Source organism: Myzus persicae, unplaced genomic scaffold, assembly GCF_001856785.1.
Source record: "Myzus persicae strain clone G006 unplaced genomic scaffold, MPER_G0061.0, whole genome shotgun sequence".
Classification (NCBI taxonomy): Eukaryota; Metazoa; Arthropoda; class Insecta; order Hemiptera; family Aphididae; genus Myzus; species Myzus persicae.
The window spans coordinates 1271940-1288018 of NW_019104377.1; the positions used below are offsets into that span (position 1 = coordinate 1271940).

A 16079-nucleotide genomic window follows, 5' to 3' on the forward strand; every position below is an offset into this window, starting at 1 on the left:
CGTTTTCCCGTTTTATTCACATTCGAATACGCACGTCTAACTCCTCCTGTAGCCATATGATTTACGCCACGTGACGCCGAGCCCAACGAGAGACAATAATATTATAATGTTATGCAGTATACTCGTACGTTATACGATAATTTATTGTGGCCTTTGAGTCTAGGGCCTATTTTGTAAAAACAAAAAAAAGCATTGGTCGTAGTATTTCAGACGTACAAACTGTTATGCTCTCATATTTACACCCACATACCACTCTGCAGAGCACAATGTTGGCATTATTTCACTTTGCAGAAATTATGTACCACGTGTGTATTGCGTACTGCGGCTTGACACATAAATTCGCACAGACTAAAACTGAATCCGATATTGTTGGCCATACAAATGTGTTTTTCGTATGAAATAAAGATGAATGAAAATGAGGAAGATTCGTGATACAAACCGTCGATTTCTAATCAAAACGTCCAAGTATACTTATTTACTATTTTTGAACGGTAAGACGATAATATCGACAAATTTCCTTTTTTAATATTAAAATATCGACGTTCGAATTCCGGGCTCCGGTGTAGACGCATTGAATATTTTATTATCATCGATAAAACGCGTTTGCCCGTATTTTGACACGGTAATATTATCGTTATAAAGCGATTTTTCCAAACCTCGCGTGCTGCGAGAATCATAACCTGTACGTCGTCGTGCGCATTATGTTTCCATATCGTATTGGAAAGTTTTGCGGCGCGTATTACTCAAAGGCACGTCCTCCTCCGACTCCTTGTTGCGACGTCGTCGCCATCATATATGATAGAATATTTGGCGCGAGAGGGACGGCGAAACTGCAGCGGGGCAACTTCGGGGCGGCGGCGGCGGTTAAAAACTGTATCGTAATAAATAGCCACGAAGAAATTGATGACTCGGCAGTACCGTGTGGATGTGCGTATGTAAAATTTGCGGTTAACGAGCGGCGCCGTGCCGCCAGTCCGGTGTATCCATTTTCGAAATTGCTTTACGCTACAAGAAGCCACTTTTTTCCCCCCCCCCCCCCCCCGACTTCCGCCTCGTGTGATTCACAGCATCGCCGCTGTTGCAGTTCCTCCTCGCCCGGTCGCGTCGGTCGTCATACTCTCTTTCGTTCTCTCTCGATTATTATTATTATTATTTTTTGTCATAACATCCGCGTTATACTGCAACGATATTACTCCGCTCGCGTTATTTACTGCAGAGTTGGATTGGTTTAAAAGTGGAGAGGAGAAAGAAAAATTGCATGTGCCGGCGGACGATCTGGATGCGTCCGGCTGCGTTTTTGGGTCTGTTCGAATGCCGACCGTTGTTTTATCAATAGTGCATTGATCGAATGAAATTCCGTTTACGAACTGCATACAACACCATTTTTTCGTCGACAGTTAGACGTCGAATTTTGCATTTTTGGACGTGTTTGAGTAATTTCAATCTTAATTTTTTTTTTGTTTCTTTACGAATCTATACCTATTTATATATTATTATCATCATGTTGTTTAATTTGTTGATTTTTAAACAACCAAAGGAATCAATAACGAATAAAAACATATTATTGTTTTGATGATTTTCGAGAAAAAATGAATGAAAACCAATTTATTTGTGTAATAAAATAAAGTGTTCTCTGGTTTAATTATAGAGTTTCGTGATAAATAAATGAAACAAATTATGAAATAATAAAAAAACAAATTGTTACAGTTCATACAATTCATAATAATCGTAATTATAATAAGTATTTAATGCTTCGTAATTTTGATGAACGTTTTAATGATTTAAAGTTTGATGTTTATTTATGTATAGAAATGTAAATTTTAGAATAAAATATATATTTATTTCCTCGTTAAATTTATGTTATTTTATACAATCCACGTGAACTAGATTTCTATTATTCAAAGTGTTATTATATATTATATGGGTCTTGAGACAAGAATCAAACTTTAAATAACTTTCTAAGAAACCACAAAGCTCATTAAATTCCGGATGTCCTGAAGTAAACAAATAATTTGCTGCCACACAACTTTAATAACAATAATGTCAAATAATGTAGTTGAGTAAAACCAAAATATTATTATGTGTTTACTTTGAATAAATACATTTTCAATATCTTTGGTGGGCGAAAACGATACGATTAATGCTGTCATATTTTAAATAAGTAAAACAATTGTAATTAATAACAAAAAAATGATGAAGATTTATAACGTATTGGTTAAACATTTATTTTATTAATCAAGTTTTATGTCTGCCTCATTAATTTTGTGTTTGGACATTTTTTTTTTTTGTACAAAGAAAATATTTATAATTTTATCTTAAGCGTACTAATTTATTTCAAAACTTAATTATTATATTACAGCTTACTTATATGTGACATTTGAACAGGCGCAATAATCACATTACATGACGTGAGTCAGAAACTGATCAGGTAAATTTCTAACTTGTTTGTGTCCGATTATATGGGTTAGGTTAGGTTACCTATTATAGTAATAATATAATCGACCGTAGTATAAAATCTAAATCTGATGATGTTTGATAAGCAAATAACGAAAAAAAACACACATTTATAGTTAACGCGTGCGTTTTAAGCAGAGTAATTAAAACACGTTTTTGGGACTTTCAATTTATGTATAACGCGTGTTTCTTAGAATCTCCATCCTCATTAACCTAACACGTACACGTATATTTGACACGTTTCAACAACGTTCATTAATATTGCAACAAACACCTCTCACCCAAAATTGATTCAATCCCAAAGTGTTTTAGACATTTCAAGTTTCCAACCATGATTTAGACATTCTACCATCTGCACCTTCGACCACAAATGAACGAAGAGTTGTTTCCGCCGTATACGCGCTTAGAAAGTCCGGAAGCTAACTAATTGCCTTTCATACAGTCACGTGTATACAACGAGTATTACGCACGTACTTTTGATCTAATGTTGTTACACAAACTATTTTAGTTTTGGAAACCAGTTGGCAGTTATTAAAAATCAAGTTTTATTTTATATTCGCGACACAGTACCCCATTTCGTGTTCAAATGAAACGGCACTGGTGTTATGTTTCCATACAAAAGATTCACCAAATGGCTTTCTACTGGACTTCCGTTTTCTGCGAGCACTATATAATACCGTCATCTGTTTATAGTAAGAATTGTTCGGTATATTTCCTGTCAAATATTATATTTTAAGGGCTTAATGATTATTATTTGCGCTAAAATTCGTCATGTATATTAAAATTTTTTTTTTTATTACTAAAACGCGAATATTAGAAATCCACTCAACATTTTGTAGTCTCTAAGATATTAAAAACACAGAATAGAAAAAAAAAATTAATTAATGTTTGTACGTATTTTTTTGCTCCGAGTTTCAAGAGAACAAATAACAGAGCTGTTCATTTTTTTTTTTGCTTAAAAATAAAGTAGTATCCTATAATATAGTATAATATACGTCTGAAATCACATAAATAATATAATAATAATAATAGCTGAACTAACCTGAGGCTATTAATTCGATGCATTGGCAGAATCATTCAATTAAAAGTATACACTTATTTGACATTCAGCGCACCTCCTGAAACTATAGACAAACAACATTTAATACTATTATACGAAATAATAAATATATATCGCGTTAAATTAAAGGCAGTTTTTGTATAATTGTTCGCATAATCGGATGTATAAAATGTATCTTTTGCCTATTATAGCTATATCTAAAATCATGTATAATTCCATAGTTTGGACACCGAAAAAAAATTTGATGATAACAGTAATACAGCAGTGTATATTTTTTACTTACATTACACCGGTCAAAAAATGCAATTGGTAAAAGCCAATTTAAATAGTGTATTTTTGTGATAATATAACTATAGGTAGGTACCAAAAGTCTCGTATGAATAAAATAATGCGCAGATACATAATACATTCCATTATGTTTGTACGTTTATTAACCATAGCTTGCGGTGGTGTATTGTAAGTATTATTTTAATACAAATATATAATTTTTAAACAAAGGAAATCAAAGGAAATAGAGAACTATATTTATGTTACTGTAATAATTGTTCATTCATTATTTTCCCTTATGATAAATTGAAGAAAGAGATATATAATTTTTTATTCAATAAAGATAAATATATTTTATGAATAAAATCAGAAATAATATATTTTTTTTTTACCAACTAACTGTAAATATTATATTTCCAGTAATATATATGTTGTGATTAAATTATGTATAAGTATACCTAATGGTGGGCATAATTAGTTAAAAAGTTAAAAATGTGCTGAAAATTCGTTTTGTTGGATATATTTTTTACACAACTATTTAGTTCATTTTAGCCATAATTTCTTAACTAGAATAGTTGTCCATTGCGATAACCTGATCGTTTCAGTTCGTTTGAAAAATAGTAGGTACGTTTTAATATGTTATTTATACAAGTCAGTTACCTATAATAATTGTTGTTAAAAATGAATAAAATATTTTTTGTTTAATCAACACTATAGGTAAATAGTTTTGAATAAAAGTAAAAGAAAAAATGGTCATTGATCTAATAATTTAGTAGAAAAAAAGATGTTATTTGCCGAAATGGCGACAGTGTGTAATAAGAAGAAACTGTAAGATGAATTTTCAACAAACTGGTAAGTTATTTTAGAAAAAATTGAAATTTGAACAATTACAAGTGTTTTTGACAGTATTAAGTTAATTTGTTATACTAACTTTAAACTTTTAGAGTTAAATACATTATTTGGTTACATTTAACTTTTTATGTTGACGTTTTTAATTTGCATCTTAAAAAACCCAAGAGTACATTTTAGAATAATACCAATATTAAATTTTTTTTAATGTTTAAAGAGTTTCTAGCTTAAACTATTACAGCTCAACAAATTCAGATAAAATACAAGCATAATATGTTTGAAACACTGAGCAGAAAAATGTTTATTGCATGAGTAGTAAATTAAGGTTTTCTAGTATTTTAATATTATGACCCCAATATTTATAATTATTCTTAACCATTAGAACTCATAAGATAACTTGTTTCCCAATGGCTTATGCAGACGCGGGTATTTTTGCTACTACTACTACTACTACTAATAATAATAATAATAAAAAATATAATATCTATGATAGTCTATGTCATTTTTGTTTTGATCGACATATTGAATGATATGTGATTGTCATTATTTGCTAAAAGCGTAAGCATGCTTACTGCAAATTACTAGATAATATTACATTTAAATTACGAAACAAAAATATATGATGGATTTAGTAATCATAAATAAGTACGGTATTTCAACATCAAGCCATCATCAATCATTAAACGGTGCCATTTATAATAGTACCAACTGAATTGATTATATATACAATATTTAACTGGATAGTGGTGTTGTAACTTTAACCATAATAAAGTATTATAAGATATTATGTTTTTTGATTTCTATGAATATTAATAAAAATATAGTTAAGCACTGAAGACGTCTGATGGAAATATTAAACACAATACCTAATAATGGAAAACCTTTGATTTCAAAGTACACATAATACCTATATTAAATGTATATTATTAAAAAAAATTGAATTCTTAATAAATAAATACAATTATTAAAAAGTCCATTACCCGCATTTTATAATTTAATGTTTTCAGCCATTTTATACATACTATATTACTCTATGAAACTATAATATTATTAAACCAATTTTTAGTAAATTGTTAATGCAATACATTGTATTAAATCGAATTTCATGACATTGATAGAAACTTAAATCACTCGAAGCTATTTAATTGAAAACAAAAAATTACCAGTTGATAAATTTTAATTGCAAAACCCCCTATGTTTCACAATGGCCATGCACAATTTTACAACCTCAAATAAACTTAAAAATATAAAAAGCCTTAAAAAAATGTTGAAATATCTTTACTAGAGGTAAATGCACCTACAATAATTGCAGTTGAAAAATATTCAAAACTGGAGACATTGCAATACTACGCGTTCTATTAAAAACATATAACATGATAAAATATTAAAATGTACATTTTATAATTTGTATACATTTGTATTTTGTTTTGTTGATCATGAATTAATCATCTTGTGCAACCGAGCTATTAGCATTCTAAATTATAATATATATATACAATTTAAATATTTAGGATATTAACATAAATAGTGTTTAAATAACATTGCATATAAATAAATGAAAGTACCAAAAATACTCAATTGAAATGTATTTAGATTGTGGTTACATTTTTGCAATAAGTTTCGTTTTATGTACGTTTATAATATAATATACAAACTGCACAAATTTATGGGTATACATTTATTTTACAACAAAAGTTTAGATTGAGTTGGTGGTATTAAGTGTATTTTACTAAATAATAAATTGTTTTTAAATTAGAATTCGTTAGTCCCGATTCAAATATTGAGTGGGCGACATTTTTATTTTTACTGATTTCTGGCCATCATATTTTCATGAATAAACCATTTTTTTTTTTTCATAGGTACTTGTGTTTCTAGAAAATGAATCTCGTGGGATTTTTGGTTTTCCCTAAAGTACTTTAGATTCATGCAGTTATTATTATTATTTTACATAAAAAATAATCGAATATTTGTACTCCGAAACGTTGATTTGCATAGTTTGCCAAAATAATTTTCCAATGTAATTTTATTGTAGAAAGAAAAGGGTTTGCAGGCTATATACATAGAACGAATATGATATCGTGCTCTGGACATCTGAGAATGTCCGTTAAAAAGGTACTATGAATTCTATAAAATATTACATACAATTTAAAAATAAATTGAGTATTCCAATACTAGTCAAGTATATATTATATATAATATATATATATATATGTCTTTAAAACAATGTCCTTTGAGTTCAAACATTATATGATTGTAATACCTATACACACGCTAAGGTAACATATTATTATTCAGTCGTTGCAAACAATTTATTTACTTTTGAAGGGATTACAATCGTTTTCGAATACATTTTTGTATTATAAAATTTCCCTCTTTCAAATAATAATTATAATTCATATAATAATTCAAATAATTATTATGCATGCCAAATTATGTGATGACCGACTGAACATCTATTTATCTTTTGTTTACTATGTTTATGATACTTTAGTTTAAATTTATAAATTAATAATTATATATTTCTAATTATCTAGGATAATAATAATAAAATATTATGTAATATACTATTTTAAAACAGTATTATATTCAATCAACTGTATAATGAAATATTTAAAATTTATAAAAATAATTTTACTGTAAATGATCCAACGAAAAGCCGCTTCGAACTTTTAACGTTATCGATATTTTATATTAATAGTTGTTATTATGTGAAAATGTTCAAGTACTTGTTCAGAATTTATTAAATGTTTACATCTCTGTAAATATTGAAAATTCTTTATAAAATAATATTTGAATATTTTGCGACAAATTATTTAAATTAATTTAAATAAAATGGGTAAACGGATTTAACTAATATACACAATATATGGCCCATCGTGTATAATGTATGGCGCGCCATGGCGGTGAAAATGTTATAACAAAATAAAATCTAATTTTCTATATTTTCAATACATTTTTTTCACAATCACATCACTGAGTAAGGACGGTAAGGAAGAGTTAGTTCCGAAAACATAGTTATTTAGTTGACGAGCGACTAATAACGGTCGTCCTTGTTTTCAGACAGACCATTTTTCCGAAAACCCGGTCGGAAAACATCTGTTAGCTGCTGCGGACGAGTTTTGGTTAGCTGACGTGAAGGACTTGGGATGCAATTAACTCCCTCTCCCCCCTCCCCCCTATCGAATAGACTCTCATTTCGCAATTTCACTTCCACTGCCGACCGACTCCTCGACATATCGCAAACCTGTCAATATGCGGAAAAACTGAAATAAAAGTGAACAACGGTATTGGCATGAAAAATACTCATTCATTTATGTCGTACAAATACATATTACATCAATTTCGGTTCTTCAGCATACAAATATTTACGGCTACGATTTAATTGTTACCGAGAGTCCGATAAAATTGTCGATTTAGATTTATTCAATAACGACGCTGTCGTGTTTGCGTTAATGATTGATATGGTGGGTCGAATTGGTTGAATAACACCGGTAAAATAACGTTCAGATGCGAAGACTGACGAGTTGTCCGATCGTTGCCGATCCACGCACGTACCGTAACGATTATTCGGAGACGATATGAAGAAAAAAAAAACGGATCCAGTCGGGACGTACGTGCGGGTTAGATATTGGTTATAGGTACCGACGTCATCGCAATTCGCATGTAACGAGGGAGATGAAAAGATTGACGGACGGGCATGGAAATACGAAAAACAAAAAACCCCTGAAATAACAGCGGCAGTGGTACAGTAGTTGTCTATCGACAGCATTATAGATAGTGAACGCATTTAGGGTCGAAACGATTTCCATGCAATAAAATTATGCGGAATCTAAAATTTCCGGACACTGGTCCGTATACAGTGGAACCGCTCATTTCAATATCGTATCGTCCGAGATCAAAGTCACGTAGCTAACGGAATACGTTTATAATAATAATAATAATAATAATATGATGTAATATATTTGCGAAGGGGGTGCACAGTGCCCCCTTGGTTTTCTTTTCTCCCCGTTACGACAGTAAAGGACGTCGGCACAGTATTTTATTGAGTTTATATTGTCTCATTCGAACAATACGCGAAAGCGAAGTAATATATTATTATCACGACGGTCCGGTCGGACTAACGGTTGGTTTTAATTGGTCATTTAATTTGCCTGTATACAATGGTCGGCAGCATCCGATTTATCAACGAAACGGCGTCGGCGTGTAGCAGGAAAATCGTGTGTCATTGCGTCTGTTTGGCCGACCCGAATTAATCAAAATTATCGAAATTAGGTCAACAAGTTATTACCGAGACGACGATGTTGCATTTGTTTTTCATTTCGTTGACAAAACACGTTTACCCGCACCGCACCACCCCCCGCCGTTTCGTCACGATCGCGAATATTATCCATCGGTTTTCTCGTAAAACCAATTATACATGGTTATAACTGGTTAGCCGAAATCGATAACTTATAAAGTAATGCACAGTAACGATGGCCTGTGTTTGAATCAAACATTTATGATCAATGCACTATCTTTAAGTGGGTATATCCGCGATAGGGTGTTCTGAGTTCAAAAAACTCGCAACAAATAGAATACATCGATAACTACCATGATATCAAAACAACAGCTAATAAAAATATATTTAATACATTCCAAGTTTTGGCTGATTGTAAATTATGCCAATACTCCATTCGGGTCGAATTGACCGATAATTTCATAAGTGACGAGACGAATTTGATATATTGTAATTTTTATGTTTTTAATTTGTTTTGTGAGTTTGGAAAGAAACACTTTTGAATATTTTTTATAGACAGTTTACAGGCGATGAGTAAAATACAATAATATCGATACCCATTACTTTTTTTTACCATTTACAAATAAGACACTATCATCATTTTATTTATTCTGTCTTCTGTCGTAATATTGTTATCGACATCCATATCTCAATGTTTTAAACGTTATTTTTTTTTTAAAGTTATAACACCTGCCACGATTGTAAAAAAAAAAAAAATAGTACTGAGCTCTTACGTTATTAATAACTATTACGCATTTCAATATTCGCGACAACTCAAAATTAATTTTAAAGAGTTTTGGGTCGAAAATCACTTATGTTGTTCCGAAGGGCAAAAGTGGCCACTCGGGTATTACATTTGTATACGGCACATGCTTATATATTTGCTCGAAAATAATAAAATTTTACAACCAAAACTGAGAACAAAGGCCTGTATTATAGTCTGACGTAAAAACGTGGGCACACCCGACTATAATTACGATGTGTTCTATTTCATTATTATTTTATGTACAACGTTGCGCGTTCAAGTGGGAATAGGTATTATGTTCCTTATTTCTTTACTGTTCAAAACTATATCCAAAGCACTTGCAGTATATTATACGACCAAGTTTCCAAATGCTTTGTACAACTATTTTCGGCGGTAGGTACTGATAACGTGGAGGACGCGTACATTTTGATTTAAGTGGCTCACGTGTTATTTTGATGAACTTTATTAAAACCGTGTATGATCATGACGTGTTAATGTTTATTTAAAGGACCACGAAACAAAAGAAAAAAATCATTTTTTTTTTATACCTCAGTATAATATTAGAAATGAAAACTAAATTGTTCGTCTTTTCGAAAAAAAATGATTCGATCACTCCTTCCGTGTGCCGAATATTATAGCGATCGTACGTATACGCGTGACGTCACTGGTGCTCACGGATTTGTGCCGCCGTATTATTTTAGGCGGTGGCCATTTGCATGGCGTTTTATAAACACGTGATTTCTAATTTATCTGTACGACTACGAAATCGTGTATGTATTCCAGCATGTGTTGTACAAGATATTCGAAATAAGTACCCTGAAAATAATGGAATATACGTAGGTTTTAAAGAGAACACAGAAATAAAAAATTTGAATAAATTTGAACACCAAATTAATTGTAATAAATAAATTTGAATGAGATCAGTGTAACTCGGTATTAATTTTATATTTTAGTATTTTTTTCGGCTAAATAATGACAAATACCTATGACAATTGATGATATCCTATACAGATCCTAGTTTGTTATTCGTGTTATTCAAATGGAATTATCTAATATGATATGAATAACTTTTAATGTCAATAATAATAAATGATAATGACATTATAATATCGCCACAGAAATTAATTCAGTCTTATATTTTGTACGTTTGAATGCACCATATAAACATATTGTATCGCGTAAAATATTACGGCGGCACAAATCCGTGCGCACCAGTGACGCTATTTGAGGCGGAAGGAGTGATCGGATCATTTTTTTTTAAAAGACGAACAATTTAGTTTTCATTTCTAATATTATACTAAGGTATAAAAAAAAAAAATGATTTTTTTTTTGTTTCATGGCCCTTTAAATTATGATTAATTAATATGGTCATAAAACTAATATATATATATTATGATTATTTGGTTTATGAAATATTATTAACATGGCCAGTAACATATTATCAACCGTCAATTAATTAAAAAAATACATTTGCATTTTAATTGATGATAATATGCGGGCTAACCATTTGTCTAATGATTGGTTGATTGCAATAATAATAACAATAACACAAAAACGCATTTAATGATTTAACTACTACGAAAAATGTGAATGATTCCATAATATTGTGAAATTAACTGAATCCACATCAATATTTATTTTTTTTAAATAAAGGCTGATTTTAATGGTAGGCAGACGTATTATTATAATAGCTTGCTGTAAATTACTTTTTTAGTTAAAAAAAATAAAATCGTTTATTATAATCGTGCGATAATTCATTGTAGAAATTCGTTTAAACTTTAATTAGTAATTGTCGAGAGATAATAATTATTAGGAACACGAAAAATAGCCGAAAAGTTTTGCCTTATCTTGTTTGGAAGTTAATTTCGTGCAGTAATCGTCTAAATATTAAAATTGTACTTAATGACATTATATCATTGTAATGACCTACGAGTACAAATGGTGCCGATGAAATGAATAAAAAAAAAAAATCATAGCTGTTTCGTAGTGTAGCGCAGATAAATTCGTACATAATATAATAGTTTGAACTGTTGGCAATTTGAAAGCCAACATTGCGATTATGTTATACTGCAATTTCCACGCTGTGCAGTTCAACTATGACCTATTAATTCACCGCGGCCATACGATGCATGTTGTTTACATATTATTATATTATAATAATATATTATACGAGTATGAATGGTTCTCGGACGAATTACGACGACGGTGGCGACGTGTTAACATGCCATAATAATAATAATATTAAAATGCTATAATATTGCAACTCAAACGCACGCGTATTGAATACGCGCGGCTATGATATTAAATCACACCGCGACAACGCGTGCAATAAAATGCATATTATTATTATTATTATTATTATTATTATTATTACTATTGCGACACAGTTTATTTTCTGCGTAAAAATGCAACTGACCTAATAACATCGACGACATTTTTATACTTTATTTGAGCGTCGAATATAATGATATGTCATCACCTTTCCGACGATGAACCACATCAAATCGAACCGCGCGTCTACAAAATTACGTACGAGGGGGTAATTTTATTCAGTGTATACAAGAAGAGACTTTTTTAGCACGCTCGTCCGTATTTTCCTGTTATAATAGTGAATTCATTCACATTCTGATTATTTGAATTTTTAGAATATATCTCAAGATCGTATTTCCAAATTTCTGATATTTCTTGTACTACTTAAGGAACGCCCTGTGGCGATAGAAACTTTTATTTTTTAAATTACAATTTTAATTTATGGGTCATTGGCGATTTTGAACCAAGAATTTATGAGATAATAGCTGTGCACAAGTGCACGCATAATTGAGTGCTGCAATATAGACAGTCTTCTATCAATAGAAAGTAGTGTGTTTGCTCGTACACGGGTAACAACACAATTATTTCAAATCAAGGTGAAAAAATAGTACAAAATAATATTGTGATTTACGTATTATATTTATTATGCACAGTAACGACTGCAGGAATAGCTGAAGATTTAAAAATCTAATCGTTTTGATGTTTGATTTTAGATTTGTATGTATATGGTGTGAGCTTTACACGTATCATCTTTCTATATTTGCTACAGCGGGAATAATAAAATAGGTAGTATAATATAGATACGCGCGTGGCACGGATTTCTCGTTATTTTATCACGAAGAGTCGTTTGACGACGACGACGACGCGTAAAAGTATATACAGCACACATTATTAAAATAAATTCGATATTATTTTTTTCCCATTTTGCAGATTCTCGCCGTTGTATGTCCCCGAATCACGTTGACATTAATAATACTCGTAATAGTGATAACGCGGTGTCGTGAATATTAGTTTGCCCCGAAACAACAGCGGGCCCAGCGGCGGTGCCTATAACCTATGTCGTCGTATATTTCGCGCCACGACAACAACACTGTCAATGTCTCCGTGACCTCTTGTGTATTTTTTTTCGGATAATTTTTTTTTTTTACGGCCGATGAGAGTGGAGGCAAAATCGACCGACCAGCGACGACGGAGATGGGTGGCCGGAGCGAGGCGAGAGACTAATCTGAAAACTCGGCGTGGGTCTATTTTAATAGAAACCCACACTGTTGTAATACGTCGGCATTAGCGGACTTTTATGCCATGTTACCCACTGGACGGGCAGGCGCTCGAAATAGCAACAACACGGGGGGGGGGGGTGACGAAAATTTAATTCCCCCCTCCATTATGCACCGCACACCCACTCGGAACCCCCCCCCCCACAACCGCGTTTCTCTGTACACTTTATATACATACGTATTATATTGTATACCGGAATTAACCCGGTTCAGACGGCGGCGGCGGCGGCGGCGACGGTTATACCAATAAGCACTTTGGCGCTCACGACCGAGTACGAGTCGTGTACCTATAGGTTAGGTTTTGATCTCATATACATATATATATATATATGTTATGTGCGTGATATATAATTATATCATATATATTGTGAACGTATATTACATCCTGCAGCTAACGAGTTGCACCGAGTCGGTGCTAATTTCGTTTTGTTTTCGTACAAACGGATTTGCAGGATCACCGTGTAAAACGAGCGTTAGCGAGACGACTCCTGCAGATGCAGGAACAGGACGGTGCAGTACCTGCCTACACTACACCCCGCGCGTGCCGTATATCTATCCTTCACTCGCCTGCAGTGCACACGGAAATAGGATATGCCCGGGACCTGCAACAGGAGCAGGGTCCTTCTCGTATTGCGTACTCATTTCACTCGTCGCGTGTTATCCTGTCTCCTCGTACCGGTGTGGAATAATGATACGACTGACGCAATATATTATATTATGTTATAATAATAATATTATGTCGTAATACACCGTAAACGTATGTGAGAACAATACAATAATGATACGATGTAGGTTTTCCGCTTTTACTAATTCAAACATTATTGAATTTACGTTCGGGGCTCGAAGTTTATGGCGTTCGTGTGTTGTTGTTGTTGTTTTTTTCTTTTTTGGAAGTGGGCTTATCGTATTGTTTATTGCCAGGTGACTCGGGTGAGTTATAAATTCACCTCACGACTTTCAAATGGAATATTAAAAGTCTTACACCGTATTCGTACATAATTAGACATTTTTTTTTTTTATGCAATAATGGCGATTAAACGCTTGTTTGGAAATAAACACCACATCCAATAGTAGTTTACAGATTTTAAACGCTTCTTAGAACGAAAATTAAGAGATTGATTTTGTGTTTGATCTAGTGGCCTTGTCACAAATTCATGACCAGCTACAATATTATATTTCAAAACCTGTGTTTATCTTATTATACTACACGTGTATTTTGTGAAATAAATTAATATTGATATTTAATACAATTTAAAATATACCTAACTTTAAAAATAAACTTATTAAAATTTTAAATGCAAATAAAAAATAATAAAAAAATAATTGAATATATATGTTTTTAAGATCGTCTATTTTTTGTCCATGTTTTAAAGCATTGCAGTTCGAGACCTATCAGTTATAATATTATTAGCACTAAAGAGTTAAAGAGTTAAAGAGTCTTAGGAGGTGTAGCTCCAAGATAATACTATTATTTATAAAGTATTTCTAATAGAAATGGAGTACGAAAATCTCGTTTTTAATCGCTCGTAAAATATTTTATTAATTCGGTAAAATGTCCATCGTATATCGTTGTGTACATTTTACAAAACGATATTCCCATTTTTACGGTTTTGTTTTCCGCGTATGACGACCTCATTTCGTTCACTAACATCTTTGCAAGAATATATTGTAACGGAATTGCATAAGTGGGACGCCGTTCGATATTCTATTTTTTAGTTTATATTAATGCAGTGATTTATAATTTCGTTATTTTTCTAAAAATTAAAATCGAAAAACATTTGTAAAATGAAAACAGACTACAACATAATCGATGTTTACAATTTTATTTTAACGTTTTATGTTTTTTTAGTTAATGAATACACTAAAACGTTATTAGATTTGGTAACAATTATGACATATATATGAGTGCAGGTGATTTTATTTTTCTGAAACATATAATAACCATACAATATCACACAAAACGTAGTTTTAGTTTGTAAAACATCATTCAGAAGGAAATTTAAATGTTTAAATTGATTTATTATTAATTGCCTGTATTTCTTATTGGCTTCACATATTTTATGACTCAAACAAAACGTGGAATTGAAGAAAACATACATTCATACTTTAAGCAAGAGAAAAAAAATTAAGTAGAACAATGAATGTTTGGATTGTATTAACAATTCGTCCTTTTTTATTCAATGGACATTTATACGTGGTAGAATATTACAATTTATTTATTTTATAGTATTGTTGACCCTAAAGGAAAACTCAGTTTTATGTTAATTTCAACAAAGAAATACATCTCAAAATATATAATATAAATATTATCTTTGTTGTTAAATTATTTCTGCTGAGAGTAGTAATCGTATAAAATCGTTTCTCATCCTTTTTTTTTTTACTTAAATGCCCCAAGGATACACATTCAATATTATATATTTTGTTTTGTTGATTTGGAAAATTGTAACTTTGTACTTAAAAAATTATTAATTTATCTAAAATGTTCTTGTTCATTTAATAATGGTAGATAGTTTTGAATACAAATGTCATTTGTTGTTTCCAAATTAAAATTAAAATATTATGAACCAATAACTTTAAACATAGGTACAAGGACTGTAAATCACTCATCTCAATTTCAGCAAATTTACACAAAAAAGTTCGGAGTTCGATTTTGAGTAGAGCGACAAATGTACTTTTATTCTGTAAAATGGAAATTATATTTTTTTTCCAACGATTCAACACTATATTCTACAATCAAGTTCAAGAAAAAGTTTAGTGCTTGTTAAAATATTTACGAACTTACAAATGATGATATTTATAATGTAATAAAGTACAGATTAAAATACTACAGTAAAATTTGAA

At 31.2% G+C, this 16079-nt stretch overlaps 1 protein-coding gene across 9 annotated transcripts in view; it reads right to left on the minus strand.

Moving 5' to 3' along the window:
• The window catches only part of LOC111041632 (somatostatin receptor type 5-like), a 212237-nt gene that overhangs the window by 106419 nt on the left and 89739 nt on the right, over positions 1-16079 (minus strand). For 8 of the 9 annotated variants that reach the window (XM_022325950.1, XM_022325949.1, XM_022325947.1 and 5 more), the window contains one exon: positions 3497-3578. The exons of the other annotated variant lie outside the window; for it this stretch is intronic. The gene's annotated coding sequence lies outside the window, so the exon portion shown is untranslated. The remainder of the gene's footprint in view (positions 1-3496; positions 3579-16079) is intronic. 9 annotated transcript variants of the gene reach the window in all.